General features: G+C 39.6%; 1 long non-coding RNA gene across 1 annotated transcript in view; it reads left to right on the top strand.

Annotated features, from left to right (window-relative positions):
* The window catches only part of LOC113421496 (uncharacterized), a 62275-nt gene that overhangs the window by 11857 nt on the left and 32768 nt on the right, over positions 1 to 17650 (top strand). The window lies entirely within an intron of this gene.

Here is a 17650-nt window from a genome sequence, read left to right as displayed (position 1 = left end):
CTGAATTTTCAATAGATCTGCCAGTTCTTCCTTTTGTCTTGATAGCATATTCTTTGTCAAGATCTTTGCCTTACCTTTCAAACCAGCCACTTTTCCATATGCCTCTATCTTTTCTATCAATTTTGATGCTGTGGGTCTTCTAAAATGAAAACCAGATCATCTGCGAATGCTTGCAACTTAAATTCTTCCTGTTTAATTTTCATCCCTTTTATATCCTTTTCTTCTCTAATATTTCTGTTTAGCACTTCCAAGGTTAACACAAACAACAGAGGTGATAGTGGGCACCCTTGTCTTGTTCCTTTTCTTATATCAATAGAGTCTGTCAGTTCTCCCTCTATCATTACCTTTGCCATTTGCTTATGGTATATAACTTCTATTGCTTGAATAAATTTTTTATCAAAGCCCATCTGTTCCAGTTGTAATAACATGAATCGCCAATTCACATTATCAAATGCCTTCTGTGCATCTAGAAATATCAAAGCCATTTGTTTTTCAGGGTGTGCCTCATAGTATTCCAAAGTGTCCAAGATTACTCTCATATTATCTTTAATTTGTCTTTTTGGCAGAAATCCATTTTGATCAGGATGGATAAAATTGTTTAAGTATTTTTTAAGTGTTTCTGCCAATATTGAAGCAAAAATTTTATAATCTGCATTTAACAAGGAAATTGGTCTATAGTTCTTGATTTGTAATGGATTGGCCTCCTCTTTTGGGCCAAGTGTAATATAAGCTTCTGACCATGATTTAGGTATCTTCTTCTTTAACATAACTTCATTCATAACTTCTAGCAATGGAAGGTTCAACGATTCTTGTAGTGTTTTATAAAATTCTGCCGGAAATCCATCTGGGCCTGGTGCCTTTCCATTATTTTGCTTCTTGAGTGCTTCAGTTAACTCCATCATCATTATATTGCTTTCTAACATTGTTTCAATCTCTTTAGGTATCTGGGGTAAATTAGCATTCTGCAAATACTGTTTAACTCTTTCCTCATCAATATTCTCTTGTTTGTATAGTTTCCCATTATAGTCTCGTATGATTTCCTTCTTCTCTTTACTACCATAGCAAACTTGGCCTTGGTCATCTATTAATTGCAATATTTTCCTTGATTCTTTCTCCTTTCTCAATTTATATGCTAACCATCTACCTGGTTTATTTGCATCTTCAAAATAGTTCTGTTTAGCACCATTTTCTGTGCTAATTCTTCTTTTTCTATTTGACCTATTTTATGTTTGATTATATCCATTTTTAACTTAATGTCCTTTTTCTGAGGCATTTTCTGTAGCTCTTTTTCTGTAGCTCTTTATACTCATCCTCTAATGCCTTAGAGGCTAGTCTTTTCATGGTATTTCTTTTCCTTGTATAGTCTATTATCAAGCCTCTGGCATATGCCTTCATTGTATCCCATACATTTTGGATTGATGTATCTTCTTTTTTGTTTTCTCTAAAGAAGAAAGCCAGTTCTTTCTCCATCTACTGTGTGAAGTCTTTTTCCTTTAATATAGTATTATTTAACGACCATCTAGATATTCTTCTTTGTCCTTTCCATTTAATTGTCATTGGATTGTGATCTGCCCAAGTACTTGTTTCAATATTTATTTCTTGAATATTAGTTATTAATTCTGTTGACATCCATATCATATCTATTCTGGACCATGATAAGTGTCTATTTGAATAGAAGGTGTATTGTTTAGTTTTAGCATTTCTTTCTCTCCATGCATCTTTTAGGTTTATTTCATCTACCATTTTAAAAAAAGATTTAGGGAGAGTCTTTCTGTTTTGCTTTGTTGTTTTCTGTGCTGTATAGTCCAGTTTATTATCTACAATTCCATTAAAATCTCCCATCATAACTATATTAGCATAGTCCAGTTCAATTATTTTCATGTGTAATTTTTTATAAAATTCTTCTTGATTGTCATTCGGGGCATAGATTGCAATCAGGAGTGTTTTCATATTATTGTCCATTATTTCCACCATTAGTGTTCTTCCATCGTCATCAGTATAGATCAATTTTGCTGGGATAATATCTTTAATGTATAAAACCACTCCTCTTTTCTTGCATTGTGTCAAAGAAGTAAATATTTTCCCTAATTTTGGTTGTATCAACAGTTGTTCATGTTACTTTTTGATATGTACTTCTTGTAGGCAGATTAGATCAAATTTTAATTTCTCTAATTTATGGAAAGTTTTCCTTCTTTTAACAGCTGAGTTAAGTCCATTTATATTAATTGTAATCGTTTTCTCTTCCATGATTATATTTTGTAGTTAGGTTTAGCAGCTCTCGTAGATCTTGGTTCACGTTGTTCTTTGGCTTCCACCTTTCCACCTACTGCACCTTCTTCTTTTTCAGTCACCATTTGGCAATCCTCTTGGAATTCAATTAGTGAGATTTCTTTTTCTGCCTCTTCCTCTTTCCCTCCAAAAAATTCTGTGTAAAATGATTCAGCTTTCTCAATTTAGTCAATTCTATGTCTCTGTTCTTGCCATGTGAACATTAAATCTTCTGGAATCAGCCATCTATAATTCACCTCTTTTTTAAGTAGCATTTTGGTCAGAAATCGGTATTCTCTTCTCTTCTCATCTCTCTCACTCTTCTGGGTACTTGTTTCAGGACCACAATCTCCTTGTCTTTATATTTCAATGTTTTCTCTCTTGCCACTTGCAATATTTGTGTTTTAATGGCTTTCTTTGTAAATCTGATGTGAACTTCTCTTGGTAAGCTATTTCTCATTGCATCTTGTGAAGACTCGATAAACCTCATCTATTCCATTCATCATCTTCTCTTTAGTTATTTCCAAAGCTTCAGCCAAAATTTCTATCATTATCTCAGCTAGGTTTTGTCCCTTTTCTTCCTCTATGTTTTGGAATCTGAGATAAAATTCTGATCTGTCCATCTCCCATCTCAGCATCCCACTTTTATCTTGTTCAGCCACAGTTAATCTGCTATCAATGTCTCCAATCTTCTTATCTCTTTGTTTATCTTCTTCTTCAATTTTTTGGAATCTCTCATCATCATTTGTTGAATGTTCTCCACCTTTTCATCAGTTTACACCGTTCTTTGTTCAATGTTCTCTGTTCTCTTTTCAATATTCTCTGTTCTTATTTGAATATTTTGAATTCCTTGCATAATCATCTGCAGGGTCACTTTTTCCTGTTCCTTTTCTTGATGTAACATTGTCTGTATTGAACGTTGTCCTCCAGATGGTGAAGAGGAAGAAGTAGAAGTTGAGGAACCAGGGGCTGTTAGTTTCCTACTCACTTCAAACAATTCAAAATCTTCAGGTTCTTCTAGACCTTAATCCACTTGTGAAATAACCAATTGCAATTCCAAATAAAAATAGTAGGAAAAAAGAAACCAAATAGTGCAATAATAATAATAATAATAATAATAATAATAATAATAATAATAATAATAATAATAATAATAATAATAATAATAATAATAATAATTTCTTCAGGTTCTTGTATACCTTAATCCAATCGATTGGCTAGATAGCAGTAAAAACTCAAAAATGGAAGAAAAAAGCATAAACACACACAAAAAAGAAAAAATTGTTAAATCCTGAAAAAGGCAGAAAAGTAAAAGGTAAAAAACTAAAAAGGAAAAAAAAGTTCTTCAGGTTCTTCAACACCTTAATCCAGTTAAGAGGTCTCAGGTATAAAAGAATGCATAAGAAAAAAAAGAAAGCCACAAAAATAAAAAAAACCAATATGTAAGGTAAACAGAGAAAAAAAATACAGGGGAGGGAGAGAGAGAAAAGAAAAGAGACTACTCCCTTAAAAAAAAAAGGAAAGAAATCATTAATACTAAAGCTTTTCCTTTAAAATAAAATGCAAACATAAAAATTTGACTTCAAAAGACAAAAAGAAAGACAAAAATCAAGTTCCAAAAGGCCAAAAATCCAAATAGCTATTACGAAAAGTAAACTAGTAAGGAGGGGGTTTGTTAAAGTAGGAAATAGCGCAACTTAAAAAAAATAAAAAGAGCACACTGCACCTTGTTTGATTGTCCAAGGCTTTTGTTAAAATTTATAACTCTCTTCTCCAGAGTCTTATCACCTTTTTTTCTATAAGCTTCAACACCAGACTCCAGATGTTGATAGAAACCCAGAAGAGCACCTGCAATAATACTCTCCCATGCTCTTCCGTCTATCTTATCAAACAGGCAATGCCCTTGAAAAGAAGTCTCAGTTCTTTCTCAGCTTTGTCTGGTCAAGAAAAAATAAATAAAATATTTCCAAGCCTCTAGTTGGCAGTGTTACAAAGTTTCTTTTGCTTTCACTTTCCCTCTCCTTTTCCAAACAAAATATAACGAAAATTAATTAAAAAGGGAAAAATATATTTAAAAAGATGACTAAAAGGGAGTCTCTAGCCTAAAATATTATAAAGTCAAAAAGGAGAGAAAGAATAGGTGGAAAAAGAAAAAACAAGTCCAGTTTCAAAATATAAAATCATGTATAGAAAATCCAGCAATGAGAAAAAAAATAAAAATATTACTTTGACATTCCTGTTTAAAATCATCACTTAATCACTTCTGTCAAAACTTTTACAGATTCTTTCTTTTCCTTAGGGTGTCCTTTCAAATCTTAAAATAAAGAAAAAGTTCTCACCAAACCGGCACACTTTCTCTTTCCATTCTCTTTCGGAGCTGTCCCAACTTCAGCAGCTTTAATGGCTGCCTCTTTGCCGCTGGCAAAAAGAGCTTCTCCTGGAACTACCAGGGACTTTGCGGTATCCCTGGGATCGACAGGATGCGCTCTTTACATTCACCGTCTCTTCGGGATGGTTTAGATCCAATTGGACTGTCCAGGAGCAAAGATATCGGCAGCAATCTAAGACCTCCAAGATCGCATGCCGTATTGTCGCGACGCCAGCTCCGCCCTCTCAATCTTAATTTAAATCTTGATACTGATGTACTTTGTCCACCACAACACATTATATTACAGTGATGTAAACCCAGTTTTGAACTTGATTATATATAGAAAGGGAAAGTGCATTCAGGGTTGTGGTAGTCCTCTGCTCAATGTACAGAGTGCAGCAAACAAAAGCAGGGTATGTTGGAAATGATAGGTTCAGGGCTATCACTGTGAGTTATGGCTGACTTTCAAGGCATCTTTCAAATGAACAGCCTCCTTTCTCTGGAGAAGAGAAACAGACATCTCTCAGTTCTTTCATGAACGCTCTGAAAAACAGCTTCTCACACAAAAATCATAAAACTGCAGTCTCCTCCAGGTTTAAAATCCATAATTTAATCACTTAATGGATATGACAGACCTTTAAAACAGTGCACTTAATTTGACCCTTAGTGAGTTTACCTTCTTCTTTGGATTTAAGAAATTTTAAACAGAGACTTAAGAATTTAAAATAATATACAATTCACAAAAAGTAAAAATAATGGATTTTGATTTAATAAAGTTTTAAATGGATTGGGAGATGAGAGTGGTTTGGAATATTGATTAATTTTGCTGTAAGTTTTAAAAAGCAAGTATAATTATATAATTTGTGTAATTTGTGTAAATTAATGAAAGGGAAATAAATCTATATTAGGAATCTTGATGAAGGTTGCAAAATAAACACTAAAGGAAACTAAAGGACCAGACAGAAAAGAGTTTAAATGGCTATGTCAGCTATAACTTGTTCTTATCTTAAATCTTATATTAGTTTTTTGAAATACTGTATGGATTGAGATATTAATAACTAATATATCAGAAAGGATTCTGACTACAGTGGATAAACTTTTAGAAGATGATGAGAAAATCTTTTAAAATAACCTTTACCTGACATAAACATTCTAAAGTTTGAAGGCATAGAAGACATTTAGGCAAGAAAAACCTACATTTAGGCAAGAAAAACCAAAAGTACGCATATAGACTAGGTGAAACCAGGCTCAATAGCAGTAACTGTGAGAGGGATCTTGGAGTCTTAGTGGACAACCAGCTAAATATGAGCAGCAGCCAAAAAAGCTAATGCAATCCTAAATTGTATTAACAGAGGGATACAATCAAGATCAAGGGAGGTACTAATACCACTCTATAAAGCCTTAGTAAGACCACACCTAGAGTACTGCATCCAGTTTTGGTCACCACATTATAAAAAAGATGGTGAGACTCTAGAAAAAGTACAGAGAAGAGCAACCAGGAAGATTAGGGGAATGGAGACTAAAACATATGAAGAACGGTTACAGGAACTGGGCTTGGCTAATCTAGTGAAGAGAAGGACCAGGGAAGACATGATAGCAGTCTTCCAATATTTGAGGGGCTGCCACAGAGAGGAAGAAGTCAATCTGTTTTCTAAAGGCCAGACAAGGAATAATGGATGGAAACTGAACAAGGAGAGATTTAACCTGGAAATAAGGAGAAACTTTCTGACAGTGAGAACAATCAACCAATGGAACAGCTTGCCCTTGGAAGTTGTGGGAGCACCATCACTTGAGACTTTCAAGAACAGATTGAACTGCCATTTGTCAGAAACAGTGCAGGTCTCCTGCTTGGGTGGGGGTTGGACTAGATGATCTACAAGGTCCCTTCCAACTCTGATTATCTGTTATCTGTTATTCTGTTATCCTGACAACAAAATTGAAACCATTACAATGGAAATGCAAAAGATAAGTCAAGAAGACAATTTGACATACACACATACACACACACACATACATACATACAGTGTGTGTATACACATAAACACATATTTGCATTTTTATATTACATTGTTTTATTAGTTTTACTACTTTAATATAATTCTCAATAAAATTATTTAAAAAGTTACTATATTAGCTTATGCTCTGTCTGATGAAAGTTAGAAGCCACTTTTTATTAATGTCTTTGCTGCCATTTCTTTCCTATTTTTTTGTTTTTCTTTTTTGTGCAGCCTTTGAACTTTTTTCCTCTCTCTCTTGTTTGGGTTGTATTAGGTTTTACTCTGTTTATTAAAAACTTCAATAAAATTGCTATAAAAGAAAAAAGTCTCAAGTTTCAAAAGAATGTTAATAGATTGGAACACTGAACTGTATCCAACAAAATTCTATTCAATGGCAAGAAATGCAAGTTCTGCCATTAGATGGGAAGAACCAGATGCAAAGATACAAAATAGGTGGTATCTGACTCAGCAGTTGTATTTACGAGAAGGAAATGAGTGTCCTAGTAGACCATAGATTAAACAGGAGACAGCAGAATGCTGCAGCTGCCAAAAAACAAATGCAATAACACTGCATCGACCAAGGGGTAATGTCAAATCATAGGACGGTAATGTCAAATCACAGGAAGTCGTAGTTTCACTGTCTACTGCACTGGTCAGACTGCATCTGGAATATTATGCCAGTTTTAGTCATCACAATAAGATGCTGAAGGATTAGAAAATGTGCAGAAAAATACAAGGGGTTTAGAGTGTGTTTAGCCTAAAAAAGAGAAGATTAAGAGGAACATGACTGCAGTCTTCCATCCGAGTGAAGAGAAGGACCAGGGGAGACATGATAGCGGTCTTCCAATATTTGAGGGGCTGCCACAGAGAGGAAGGGGTCAAGTTATTTTCTAAAGCACCCAAACGCCAGACAAGGAATAATGGATGGAAACTGAACAAGGAGAGATTTCACCTGGAAATAAGGAGAAACTTTCTGACAGTGAAAACAATCAACCAATGGAACAGCTTGCCCTCAGAAGTTGTGGGAGCGCCATCACCTGAGACTTTCAAAAAGAGATTGGACTCCCATCTATCAGAAATGGTGTATGGTCTCCTTCTTGGGCAGGGGGTTGGACTAGATCAGTGGTTCCCAAAGTGGGTGGTACCGCCCCCTTGGGGTGGGTGGGATGCCTTAGGGGGCAGTAAGAGGCAAGGGGGCCAGCAGGGGGCGCTAAAGGGTGGCAGGGAGGCGTTCGAGGTGCCGGCCCTGCAGGCTCACTGACTGCCAGCCACGCAGCCCATTGACTGTTTCATCACTCCGTAGCCGGCTCCATAGCTGAACCCGTGCGCAGTGAGCTTTGCCAAGCCTGGGTGGGGAAGAGGTGGGAGGTGGTGGAAAGAGGGCACCTTAACTTGCAGGCTGCCCTCTCCGGTGGAAGTGGTGGATGCATGCCAGAAGGCCCGAAAGCAAAACCATCCCAAGGCGCGCAGTGGAAGGGTGGGTGGTCTGGCATTAGGGCCCCCTTCGCTGGAGGAAAACAAGTGAGCGTGCAGCGCCCACCAGGCCTCCGCCTCTCCAGCCAGCCAGGCTTGCGGACAGGATGTGGGTGGGTGCAGCTGCGGCTCTCCAAGGCGCGTGGCTCGGTTCGGCTCTACGTGGCCATCCTGGACCTGGAACCTAGCCTCTGCAGCCTGGTTCTTGAGACCGAGCCCTGCACTTGCTTCCTTGCTTGCTTGCTTAGTTTCCAAGCAATCGTTCCCTCCGCCTCCGCTGGTCTGGGCTGCTTCCACATGCCTTCCTCCTCCCGGGTGGAGTATAAAGATAGGTGGAACGCTTCACTGAAGTTGGGAGTCTCTGAGCATGTGCAGAGTACCTCCCCTTGCTTGGCCTGATGGAAGTGGATCTTGGTTGAAGCAAAGAGGGTGAGGTCGGCTGCATCTCTGCCCGGGCAGGTTGGCATTGCAAAATTGGATGCCAAAGGGGGCTGGAGAAGGAGCAGAGGGGTAGCTGCAGGGGGATGCAGAAGGGGCAGAGGGGCAGCTGCAGGGGGCTGCAGAAGGGGCAGAGGGGCAGCTGCATTAAGGAACAGGAAGATCTTAGCCAAGGTTTATTCATTGACTAAGCCGGAATCAAACAGCATGCTAAACTCTAAACCAGAATGGCTGGGTTGATATATTCAGCCCGTGTTTCTCAACCTTGGCAACTTGTGTGGACTTCAATTCCCACTCTGGCTTTGCTCTACTTTCTCAAAGTGCCACTGCTTTCGTATTCTTTCTTTCAGTCTGTCCGTCCATACATACATACATACATACATACATACATACATACATACATACATACAAAAGGACTGCCTGTCTGTCTGCCTGCCTTTCTGTCTACCTACCTACCTACCTATCTATCTACCAAGATAGATCGATTGATCGATTGATCTATCTATCGATCCATCTATCTATCCATCCATCCATCCAAAATGTCTGTCTGCCTGCCTTCCTGCCTACCTACCTGCCTGCCTACCTGTCTTTCTGTCTACCTACTTACCTACCTACCTACCAATATAGATCTACCTACCTACCTATCTACCAGTCTACTTACCTACCTACCTACCTACCTATCCATACATTCATCCCAAAGGTCTGCCTGCCTGCCTGCCTATCTACCTATCTATCTACCAATCTATCTCCCCCCCCCCCCCCCCCCCCCCCCCCCCCCCCCCCCCCCCCCCCCCCCCCGCGCCCCGGGCCGGCGGCCCCCCCCGCCCCCGCCCCCCCCCCCCCCCCCCCCCCCCCCCCCCCCCCCCCCCCCCCCCCCCCCCCCCCCCCCGGCCCCCCCCCCCCCCCCCCCCCCCCCCCCCCCCCCCCCCCGCCCCCCCCCCCCCCCCCCCCCCCGCGCCCCCCCCCCGCCCCCCCCCCCCCCCCCCCCCCCCCCCCCGGCCCCCCCCCCCCCCCCCCCCCCCCCCCCCCCCCCCCCCCCCCCCCCCCCCCCCCCCCACCTACCTTCCTACCTCTCTGTCTGTCTGTCTCTCTCTATCCATCCATCCATCCATGTTCGAAGCGCCAGCCCCACAGGCACATTGGGAAAGTAGAGCAAAGCCAGTCTGGGAGGGAGGGAGGGGGAAAGAGGGAGAGAGGGAGAGAGAGAGAGAGAGACCTGATGCATCAGATTGAAATGAGGCCTAGTTTAGACTGAGGCCCTTTTCCAAATTGAAACATCTTCTATTAAAGGTTTTGTGGACAAAACATGGTCAAGACTATCAGGAAGCTCTCACATTTTGTTGAGGCTTTAAACAGGATCCATTGGACCAGATCTCCATTCTAAAAATTACTTTTCCCCAATGTATTACAGTGCCAATTCTGAAGAAGGCAAAACCAAAATGTACTTGTAAATTACATGGAGAACACACACACACACACCCTTCTAACCCTGCTGGAGCAGGTGATTGACCAGAATAGATATCTCATTATCTTTCTCCTCCCTCCCTCCCTCCTCCTTTATTTCTTTTTCTTTCGGTCCCTTCCTTCCATCCCCCTCTCTTTCTTTGTCCCTTTTTCTTTCTTTCCCTTTTCTCTTTCTTTTCTTCCTTCTCTCTCTCTCTCTTTTCTTTCTCTCTCTTTCCCTCTCTCAGGCTCACCCCATTGACTAGACTTGCTTGGGCAGGTCCCCCCAATGCAGTCGGCTCAATGGGGTGGACCTGTGGGGCCGGCACCTAGAACGCGGCAGTGTCGGCATGTTTGAAAAGTAGAGCAAAGCCAGAGGTTGGTAACTTTTGCTGCAAAGAATCACAAAAGCTTCTGGGTTGTTCACAAGAAGGGACACACATGTCAATGCAATTCAGCAACATAAAATAAAGAGATACAAATAAAACAAATCAACAAGAATCGGCAAAGCATCTCTGATTAGATTTTATTCACTGCTAGAATCTAATCAGAGATACTTTGCCAATTCTAGTGCAATGACCTGCTCCAGCAGGGTTAGAAGGGAGTGTGTGTGTATGTGTGTGCATGGCTGTCAAAACTCCAAAAACGGGTCAAGTAGCTCTGGGGAGGCCAGTCATAAATTAGAATATACTTGCTAAACAACCAGCCATTAAGTGAAGACCACTTGTGTTTGGTTTGCCAGTCACCTGGCCACACCCACCCAGTCACATGACCACCAAATCACACCTACCCGGTCATGTGACCAGCAAGCCATGCTCAGCCAGCAAGCCACGCCATCAGTCACGTGACCAGCAAGCCATGCCCACCCAGTCACATGACCAGCAAGCCATGCCCTCAAATTAGGCCACACCCATAGAAATTTGAATCCCACCCCTGGGTGGGGGGCACCGAGGATGAGTTTGTAGCACCAGGGGGGCATTGGACTGAAAAAGTTTGGGAACCACTGGACTAGATGATCTACAGGGTCCCTTCCAACTCTGATTATCTGTTATCTCTTATCTATTACTTGAAGACTATCACAACAAAAAGGATGTAGATTTATTTTCTTTGACTAATGACAAGAACCAATGGTTCCATAGAAAGATCCAGATTTGAAATTCTTAACCATGACATCTATTAAGTAGCAGAACAGCAGGCTGTTCTACTACTTAATAGCTCTCATGGTCAAGATTGTCTTCTGGAGTCATGGGTATTTTGGAGATTTTTATTTATTTATTTATTTATTTATTTGATTTGCCAATTGTTTACAAGATAATAAGTATAAGTGTATACATAGTTGTAAGGTTAAAGTTTTTGGGGTTTGGGGAAGAAACTACAGAGTTGGGCAATTATTTGTCACAATTGTTTCTTTCTGTTAATTGTTCTCCAACCACCAGGAATTGTCTTTCAAATGCCAAATCCTCATTTCTTCAAACAAAGCCATTTTTGTTCCTTTTGTTTATTTGTATATACAAATTTTTCAGGAGAATATGGCAACCTGGTTCCTTATCCGAAGCTCAAACTACACAGTGGATGACAACATCTAAATAAATAGGTGTTTTTACTACATGCCTGATATACATATATCAAGGTAAGGAATTATGGCATAAATGTGAATATATATTCTAGTACTTGAGGGTGCCAATGTAGTACAGAAACAAAACTTCATTATCTTACAGTATTTCTGAGCTAGAGTGCAACTGCTGTTCACAGTCTACAAATGGCTCAGTTTATTGGTGTAAAGAAAAGAAAGAAAAGGCCAAACATGACTAAACCTGTTTACTTTAAATCTCTCTGTCTATCTATCTAATAATAAGATTGGTTGTATTTGGGTTGGGCAGTAAGACGAAAAGAACTTTATATCAACACATAAAATAAAATACATCAAAGTGCTTACTTTATGATGCACACACGTCTTATGAAAATGACAGGCCACAAAAAGTTGGGGGAGGTAAGGGAGGAACAAAATCTGGAGGTAAAGATAATATCCTTGTTCTGTCCTTAATCCTGTTTTTGCACTTTGTGGAAATAATGCAGGGCAAAGGGTGTGGATAGCAATAACCATTAATATTGCTAAATATTAACCACCATCAAAGCTGACGCCAAGCAGAGCACAGAAGAACTCAAAAAAGTAGGGCAAGATCAGAAGATGTGAAGAGACCTGGCCCATAGAAACTCCAAGAGTTGGGCACCACTGAATGGACATCATCATCATCATCATCATCATCATCATCATCGCTCAAAACAAGTAGATTGCCACTATTATACAGATCCAAAATAGGAAAATCATCTGCTTTTAAGCAAGGCCAGGACTCCTAGAGTTGCCATTGTAAAACCTACTCTTCTTTTGAAGACAGAAAAGATGCAATTGGAAAACTGGGGCAAGTTTGTCAAACTGCTGCCAGGTTCTTACTTCAGAAGTCAAATAAATGTTCCCTCTCTAGCACAGGGGTGTGAAACTCGGTTTCATTTAGGGATGCATCAGGGTTATGTTTGATCTTGGGGGGCTGGGGTGGGTGTGGCCTGGGTGGCCTTGGCCAGGGGTAGGTGTGGCCAGCTTGACATCACTCATGACAGGAACTCTTGTGGTGGGGTGACCCGTAGTGTCTCAAAATAACCCCAAACCCAAAACATATATTAAAGTCCAGTAAAGCCTTCAACTTAACTTCACTGTTTTATTAGGCACATTTTAAAGTCACAAAAGTAAATAATGAGGCAAACAGAAAACCAAAACAAACCGCATTGATGAGAGTTCCGAAGCAAGCCAAGATAACTAATTATAAACTCCAGGAAAATAACCGAGAAAAGTCCATGGGAAGAACTCCAGCAAAGATAAACCTCTTTCAAGGTAAACACTAATTGACTTCAGCAATTCTAACTGCGCAGTTGCAAACTTATATACATAGCTCCCACCTGCAAGCCACGAGGAGGATCATGGTAATCTCCTCTTGAGTAGACCTGGCTTTTCCCTGATCCTCTCCTCCCTGCGTGACCTAGGATGGATAGGGGATGGGCCTGGATCCTCCTCTGATTGCTCAGCCGGCCTCTGCCCTTCCCCAGCCTCCTCCACCATCTCTGGAGCCACACTCTCACTCCCTGTTGGCTGTTCCTCCTCTTCCTCAGAGTCAGACTCCAAGAGGCATGACATGTGGTGGCCCTAGCACTCTGCCAGTGAAAATGGGCTCCCTACCTCCATTTTCGGCTGCGATAGCTCCCCGCAACACTCTGCCATTGAAAACAAAGCTTGGGAGGGCCACCTGCAGCCCTCATGAGCTCCGTTTTCGGCTGTGATGGCCTCCTGTAACCCTCTGCCAATGAAAATGGAGCTTGCGAGTGCTGCTGCATGCGGCCTTCCCTGGCTCTATTTTTGCTGGGAGAGGCACTGCAGGCCAGTCCTTTGCTGTTTCCAGGGTGGCCCCATGGGCCAGACCAAAGCACACCCCATGGGCCAGATCTGGGTCCCGGGCCTTGAGTTTGACACCCCTGCTCTAGCATCAAAAGCAAGATGAATAAACCTGAACATACAGAACATTGCTGTACTTCTTCATCGTGCATTACTCTCTGAATGATCACAGAATCCTAGGGTTGGAAGAGACACTGGAGGTCCTCTAATCAAAACCCAAGAGAAGAGTCTTCATACCATCTTAGACAAAGGCTTTTTCAATCTTTTCCTTAAAACTTCTAGTGATGGAGCATCCACAACTGGGGGAAACAAATTGTTCCACTGCTTAATATTTCTCACTGCCAGTTGTCACCAGTACAGTACAGAGCCTTTGATCTTGATGCAACTTAGGACTCTGTGCCTTTTTTTTTTTTTTTTTTTTGACGATTGCAGCACACTGCTGACTCTAATATTTCCAATGTTGTAACATTGACTTGTATCATTTTGTAAGTCTCGGTATTAATTGACATCAAGAACAGGCTTGTATTTTTTTTTTCTTCTGCTGCTTAGAATCTTTAGGCCCTTTTGGTGTCCAGTCTTTAAAATCATCACTTTTCTTTGTTATGATTTATAGCAGCCAGGATAGTCAAAATAAGTGTGTTTCCCATAAGAAACAGTTTATTTTTTATAGTTAATTCCAAAATATTATACTAAAAAAACACTCCAAATTTATCTGGACTCTGTTCATAACATCATTAGGTCAAAAGATTATTTAACTTTTTGTTGTTTATTTCAAATTCTTGGAGTTCTTATACTTACATTTTTTGTTGTTGCTGTTCAGAGTTGAAGATAACTTATGTTCAAACTTGTTTGTTCTGAAGTTCTCTGAAAGGTTTGAGACGATTAATAGGCAATTTTAGAAAGTGATTAGACTGTGAAGTTTGATTTATATCTGAATTTTAATTGTAACAGTGTTATTGGGCATTTCAAGTTCTAGTTAGTTTCTATTTTTAAAAAATGATATAAACTGCTTTAATCATTAAACTGCAGAAAAATAAAATAAAGTAAACATAAATAAACATAAACAAAGGTAAATTGAATTTGTAGTATATCACAAATATATGTGGTAAAACAAGTGACAAGGTCAAAAATGAACAGTGATGAATGAGTATGGATTGGATACAAGTGACAAGAATTGAAGATTTGAGCAAATTACAAAAAAAAATAAGAGTGAATGGATCAGGAGGGAAACTGAGAACTTATCTGGTGAGTGATACTGACCCTCAGATAGAGAATGTTTTAAAACAACAGGCAGTTTATGGTGTGGGATATAGATGTGGTGGAAGAAAGGATGTTTTGCAAGAACAAAAAGTATACCATGTTTGTATAAATTAGATTTGATTACATTTCTTTTTCCATTTTCCTACCTCTTTCCTTAGCTTCATAGGCCTATTTTTTTCTTGATTCTTTTCTGCATTTTGCTGAACATTACTTCTTCTGAAAGGGAACAGCCTGGTGAGATGAAAAACTAATTCATAGGGAGCACCTGAAAAGTGTGTTGAATTAAATAAAATTCAGTTTGTTCTTGCCAATATGCTTCTATTTTGACCTTGCTTACTTCTGCCATTTTGGACCCAGCTTGAAAAAAAAAAAACACATTATGCATCTGTGCAGTAGGGCACAATTATTTCCTTAGCCACCATTTGTTGAAAAATCCATAACATATGTATTCCAGAATGCTAAAACCAAATTCATTTAAGCTCCAAATGGATACACACACACACACACACACACATACACACACAGTTAATTGTGGGACTACTGAACAATTGAAGATAAAGCCATGTCAAGCTGATAACTAACTGAAGCTTGTTTGAGGATAAGCCTCATCTACCATTATAGATATTTTAGGATCCATGTTCATGTGTATAATTTAGTGGCAGATGATTGAAAATTGTCAGATCAGATTTCCAAAGGACTACTTCCAAATTATTGTTGAAATTATTGTTGAAAGCCCTAAGTGTTATTGTTTAGCAAAGTTTTGAGAGTGCATGGTATGTTTTCAAGAATGGAGGCATCTGACATAGCATATCCAATGTCTTATTAGCCACAGAGTTTCTTTTTGAATCAAACCATTATTGTGTCACGAGAATGTCTGATCATTATTTCTAGAGTTGTTCTGAAACCAATTTGACATTTCATGGATCTTTTCAAAGGACCCAGCTTTTATTCCCTTGCAATTTGATATAAAGAATTTCTAGTCTTAATTTGTTCATAAATGAGCAGTGAACAAAATGAAATGAAATTGCAAAATTCTGCCTACTTTCATAATATTGGGTCATAGCTATATACTATCAGAACTGAGCAAGACAAGGGACTAATGAATAAATGCTGATTGTGGAATTTAAAATATTCAGGGAAACAAATTTTTAATTTCTTAAATAATTCCCACAGCTTGGAAAATATTTCCTAGTATCAAATCTAAACCTGTGTTTGCTCTTAGTTGAATATATGACTCCACGATTACTTCCCTGTGGATGTGCTAAGAACAGATAGCTTTTTAATCCTTCATAATTATTTTTGCTTGCTCAAAATATTTTTCTTTTATTATATTGCTTTGCTGTTTTGTGAAAGAAGATAATACTAATTGTCAATAGTAATTGTGCATTAAAAAGGGGCCAATTAATAGACAAGTCAAGGCAGTCTACTTGCTTCTTCCATCTTCCAACCTGATCAGCTGATTTTACAGGAGGTAGTTGGAAAAGCAGTATTGGAAGAACACTGAGAGAACCTATAAGTCAAATCAAAGGTGGTGGTAACATAAGAAGCAGCTTAAAGAAAGTAAAATCAGAATTATTTGATGGGGGTGGAATTGAGATCTCACAATCCTAACTTAGGTGGATGCCCTTGGATTGGTTTCTTTTTCTTTCTCTTTCTCAACCCAACCTATACCTCAAGACTGTTCTTATAAGAATAACATGGGAATTTGTAATTTTACTTGCCACTTCAAGTTCTCCAGGACTTGGATGCAAATGTAACAATAAATAAGGTAAAATAAGCATGAACTCCATTCTTGCACATTTTAAATGCATTAAAGTCAAAGAATGGCTAAGTCCTTGAAAAAAATTAAAGGAGGGTAAACAACCTGTTGCATTATTTTGCTTCCAGAGCATAATGAAATATGTTGAAAGATATAAATGGCTTGGCTTGATCCCTAAGGACTGCTTTCTCTTAAGCCTACCTGTTCATTCCCTAAAATCAGAGAGAAAACAGCTTTCCACATGTGAGTAGGCAGGCACCCATCTTAGCCTGTTGTACATCCCATGCAGTTCTTCACTCAATCAGAAAAATGATTTCACATACTGGCCCGACGAACTTCAGAATTTAATCGGTTCATTTGCTGTTGTAAAGGAGGCACAGCGAAGGCATTCCTGTATTTCTTCTGAAACTATAGGGTAGGCAGGTCCCCACTAGTGAGAATTCATTTGATTATGTTTTCCTTGCTAGACTTTTATCTCCTTTGCTTAGTTCCCCTGGATACTTTGCCACTGAGCATTGAACTTAGGAATTACACAAATCAATTTCATTGCAAAACAGTTGTGCTGACCTTGACAGTTGGTTCTGGGCAAAATGAGAGTATGCCACAATCTCTAGCTCTAACTTTGCTGATGTTCAACAGGTGTTCGACTATGCCAGTTGCAAGCAAGGGCCATAAAGTTGCACACTTTTCTGATGATCTCTCTGCCCACCCCTTAGTAATGATGCAGTTATATAAGTTTACTCTGCTCTACACACACACACACACACACACACACACCACTACTGTGTGAAGTTTTTGGATCTTTGCCCCTAACCCCTGACCAGGCAGTAGCTTTGCTTATTAGGATAAAGAGGATTACAAGGCTATGTTTGTGCACTTGCATAGGTATCATCCCACCTCAGTAGAATTGCATATAGGAAGAATTATTTGCTAAATCCACAATTATTTCAAGGAATGTGCAAATTTGAAATCTTTTGCAGTTTAGCCTCCTGTTCTGTTCCTCTAATAGAGATATGAGAAAACCTTGCCATTCAAGGTGTTGGTCATCATCACTAAAGACTCATACAGTACCAGGTCAGGTTATTTGAGGGACTGCCTATCTCCAGTAATTTCTTCCTGGACTGACAGATTTGACGAGCTCTGGGTTCCCTCAATCAAACAGTGTCATCTCTCAGGGCCCAAGAAGCATGTCTTCGTTGTTG

The sequence above is a fragment of the Notechis scutatus genome, chromosome 1, assembly GCF_049901735.1.
Source record: "Notechis scutatus isolate UNSWTSFEM ecotype Mainland chromosome 1, rNotScu1.2, whole genome shotgun sequence".
NCBI classification, from domain to species: Eukaryota; Metazoa; Chordata; class Lepidosauria; order Squamata; family Elapidae; genus Notechis; species Notechis scutatus.
This window is presented reverse-complemented; position numbering and strand designations above follow the sequence as displayed.